The sequence below is a fragment of the Scaptodrosophila lebanonensis genome, unplaced genomic scaffold (assembly GCF_003285725.1).
Source record: "Scaptodrosophila lebanonensis strain 11010-0011.00,11010-0021.00 unplaced genomic scaffold, SlebRS2 tig00000400-arrow-arrow-pilon, whole genome shotgun sequence".
Taxonomy (NCBI): Eukaryota; Metazoa; Arthropoda; class Insecta; order Diptera; family Drosophilidae; genus Scaptodrosophila; species Scaptodrosophila lebanonensis.
In genome coordinates this window covers 26,856-31,383 of record NW_022060673.1, presented here as the reverse complement: position 1 = coordinate 31,383, position 4,528 = coordinate 26,856, and the positions used below count along the sequence as shown (strand labels likewise).

At 48.6% G+C, this 4,528-nt stretch overlaps 1 long non-coding RNA gene across 1 annotated transcript; it reads left to right on the top strand.

Moving 5' to 3' along the window:
- Positions 1-3,686: 3,686 nt before the first annotated feature.
- LOC115630252 lies at positions 3,687-4,210 on the top strand. Its single transcript, XR_003996083.1, has 3 exons — positions 3,687-3,786; positions 3,838-4,028; positions 4,087-4,210. It is a non-coding gene; the product is annotated as an uncharacterized LOC115630252 (long non-coding RNA).
- Positions 4,211-4,528: the final 318 nt, after the last annotated feature.

Sequence of the window (4,528 nt, the reverse complement as noted above, 5' to 3'; positions counted from 1 at the left end):
TGCCAGCAGCGAGCCGCAGACGTTTGGCCGGGTGCCGCCAAGCAGCACGGCAGGTAGTATGTCAGCGCCGATGAGCAAATCGATGGTGGCGCTTCGGAAAAAACACGGGTCTGCCAACGGCAGGTCAGGAAGATCTCTCAAGGTTTCGCTGGATATGGGAAACGATGGCAGGGCGCCTGCCAGTTGCGGCAGCACGTATGCCGCCGTCTCGACTTCGCGCCTCGGTTGTGAGGAAGATGCCAGCTTGACACTGCACACCTTGGTCGCGAGCCCAGATGTGGTCGCGTTCAGCCCCGATACCTGGGCCTGCACCTTCTGGAACGGCAGCCGAAGAGATCTGCGTAGGCGTTCTGAAACGAAAGTTCCCTCGGAGCCAGAGTCGATGAGCGCACGCGCGGCGTAGACGCTACCCAAATGGAGCACGTTCACTATAGCCGTGCCGAGGAGGACGCCCTGAACGCTGCTGCTGAAATAGCTCTGAACATTCGACGAAGTGGACTGTAATGGATTGCAATGTGGAGGGGGAACTGATGCTGAGGGCGCCGATGGAAGGGAGGGGCCACGGTGTAGGAGAGTGTGGTGGCGCCCCTTGCACGTAGCGCAGTTGTACTGGCTTGTGCAAGCGTTTAGTTGGTGCCCGCGGGCGAAACAATTCATGCAAAGCTTCTGATTCTTGATCACCTTGCATCGGTCCTTGACCGACATTTGCAGAAAACGCGGACACAGGCGCACGGGGTGGTTCTCCTTCGAGCAAAGATTACAGGTCTGCGGACTGTTGCGGACCTTCGTCTCGAAAGAGTTGACCTTCCTCGCAGCCGGCTCCTTTTGAGCTGGCTTTGGAACGCGGGTGCGGAGGCCCAGGGTCGCATCATTTATCGCTTCCAATGTGCGATAGCGATCCGAGAGGAACTGATTCATGTCGCTCCAGGGCGGAATTTCGGACTTGTCCTTTACCGACTGCTCCCATAAGGAAAGGGTAGCTGGAGGCAATCCCAGTCCTGGGTGCCAATCTTGGCATTCTGGACAGCCGTTAAGCACCCTTGGATTGTGCTCTGGAGCTCCTTGATGGCGATGCCACACTCCGAAAGAATAGGCTGGAGGTTGGCGAGGACCTTGAGCTGACTGTTGACCAACAATCGCTTGTTTTCGAAACGCTCAGTTAGGTTTTTCCAAGCTGAGGCGAAACCGTCGTTGGTCAGTGGGGAATTACGCACGATGTCCTTCGCTTCGCCGCGAGTTTTGGAGAGGAGGTGGTAAAGTTTTTCCACCTCTGTCAACCGCTGGTTGCGAATGTACAACGCGGTGAAGAGGTCCCTGAACGTGGGCCACTTCAGGTAGTCGCCAGTGAAAACCTCGGTGTCCACTGGCGGAAGGATACAGCCCCTGACTGGGGGCTCGGGACTTGGAGCGGGAGCGCTGCTCCGCGCGGACGCGTCTTGTATCCGCGTGGTGAGCTGAGTGGCGCACCGCTCATAGACGCGGTAGCAGTGATCATACTTCATCTGTAAGGCCTGCTTGTCGGAATCGCTGGACTCTGATTGGCTCAGAGCCCGGAAACAGCGCCGACGCTCTTGCTGAACCTGTTCCCACAGGGCTTTGACTTGGTCCAGTTGGATCTGCTGCGTGACAAGCGTCACGGCTGGGTCGGACGAAGAAACTAGTGCTTTAAAATGGCACAGGTCATCGCTGACCGAAATGAATTCGTCCAACACCATTTTGATCGTTTTGGAAGCGATCCGAACAGCTGCTCGAGTAGACGGAACGGGTTTCGCAATTCTGGGCACCCTCACAGAGAGCTGTGGCGAACAGCTGGTCTTCCTTGGAGAAGGAGACGAAAAGGCGTTCACGGACAAATGTGATTTGGGGCTGCCCTTCTTGGCGGTGGAAGGCGAAGGTTTTTTCAACAACAAGCGTGAACCCGGACTGCTCCTCTTGGAGGTAGAGGGCGAAACCTTCTTCAACGACGACGGTGGTTTCGGAATAACCCCTTTTGACGTCGACGGCGAAACTGTTTTTACAAGGGACGGTGTCGGAACCGAACTGGATTGCGCGTCAGAAGAAGGAACGGCCAAACGCTGAGAAGTGGATGGGGCGACCGAGGTAGACGGATGGACTAAATGCTTCTTCGTGTCCTCCTCGCCTTCACTGGGCATACTAGGCTCTCACACGAGCCTGCTAGAGTGGGCCCACTTGAGGCAGGTCGGGTATGAGTCCGCCGGAAAACGGCGTTGCTGACCGCTTATGGCGCGCAAAATTCTGCGACAAGTTTTATTAACTGGCTTATGCTAGCTGGAGGTGCTGAAAACTGGTCGGACACAAGGTCACAAGAATATGTGTAGCCACCGAAATAAAAGAGAAAATGGATTTCGTTTTTTTTCTCTATGTTCGTTTTATTAAAATTAATTAAACACCGCGGCAGCAATAAATATATGTGCAATTAAGTTGCTGGACAGCTGCAGGCGGTGATATGCGACGAAGAATCAAAAAAATCCAACAGAAAAAAAACCCAAAAATAAATATAAATTAAAGCTGGATAAAATAACTGCCAGGTAGAGGTGCTGGAAAGGTTCGGGAAAAAGTCCACAAGGATATGTGTATTCACCGAAAAAATTTGGATTTATTTTTATTTGATTTTATTAAAGTTGCTGAAAAAACGCAGCAAAAACTACACGCAATTACGTTGATGGAGAAAGACCAGCTGGAGGCGCTGGTATGCGACAAGGAATCCCAAAGAAACATAAAAAAAAAACAATAATAAATTTTATTTAATTTATTAAGTTACTTTTTGGGATAAAGTAACTGTATTTAATTTTATTAAGTGATTTCCGGGATAGCGGACCGCCAGTAGCAATTGGTCACAGTGATTATCGAAATTAATAATTCAGCTGTGACTCGTTACCGTGACCAAGTTTCTGGTCACACTCCAATTTCGATGATTGTAGCTTCCGATAACTGATTTTACACAAGTGTCATCACTTGTTTACCTTTAATGGGTAAGTAAAAATTTTAAGTGCAAAACCGCAATATGTTTTAATTTTCGCACAAGCGCCGACGCTGGAATATCGCGCGGGCTATAAGGAATACCAACTGGAGTGTTGGCACGTAGCGGGGAGTCGTGGACCGACCGGTGAGTGTATAGGATTGTGTTAGTAATTAAATATATGAGTGTAAATATGTTTGTGTGTAAATATTATGGTTCGTATATTTAGTGCATGCAGATGTGTTTATAGCGGACTCAAATGTATATAGATATATATATATATATATATATATATATATATATATATATATATATATATATATATCAGCGTATGCGGACGTACGTTTGTTTCCGCTGCCGATATATGAAAACGTGTATAGATTTATACGCAGCGGCTGTATATATGTGTATGTGCATATGTTAAAATATGTCTCTTGTATAATGTGCATGTATGTATATAAAGTGCATGTATATAAGCATATGTGGAAATATGTTTATTGTGTGACGGACCATGCAAAAACTATGTGGTGTGAATTGTGCATTAGGAACGTGCAGGTAAAACAGGTGTGTTTCCCACTGGACACTTGTTGCATATGGGAAAGAATATGCGCAAGTATGCCAAGATGCAAACGCAAACGGACGGAGTTCGGGTTGAACCTGCTAATTGTTGCACTTAACTTTTCGTTTAAGCGGACCAGCGCGGTACCCGGCGTTAGACGAGATGAGGCCCTTGGATAAGGGACGGACAGCGGGATGCTGTTCCGTTGTGGGGGTCGGCGGACAGACCGACAGTGAACAAATATGGCGTAAGTATCGCGCCACAAGTAAATAGTTTACTTAGCTGCTTCTCCTCGCAGGTATCCAACGCCAGGAACAAGCTGGGGCGAACGGTCGTAGGCTGCACAGGACTTGGAAGGAACAGGAGGTGCACCTGAAGATCCGGCTCGAAGGACAATGTTGGCGTGGGGCGTTGGGGGTGAAAGTCCAAAAACCGCAAGGGAAGTAAAAATGGCGTCTGCTTTCCTTTTCACTGTGACGTGACTCGCACGTATATATATATTCTTCACTTGTATGACAATTTGAAACTAAACTTAACCTAATTGCAGTGGCGCTTAGCTGCCCATATGAAAGAGGGAGAGGCCGCCGACGCTAGCAGCGCTCTGCCAGCAGATGTTGCTGGCAAGCGTTGCCATGTCAACACTGGCAGAGTGCTGCCACATCAACATGCACTAAGATGAGTATTGAAAAATTCGAGTTCAAAGGGGGGGAAATCGGGCTGCAAAATTTTTTGGAAAAATCCACATTTCAATAGGTTAATCGACATAAACCTAGGTTTCTAAAATCAATAAAAGAATATAAATAAAACTGCATACTCGAATTTTGAAACTTGTGTTGGAGGCTGAATTATGGGGGCGACAATTAGGCACAAAATGAAACCGCGGTAACAGCCCACAGCCCAAACCGCAGAAGCTAATGAGCTGAAAGTTGGGCTCAAGTATTCTATCATAGTACAGGTGCGCACTAAGATGGGGATTTGAAAAATTCGAG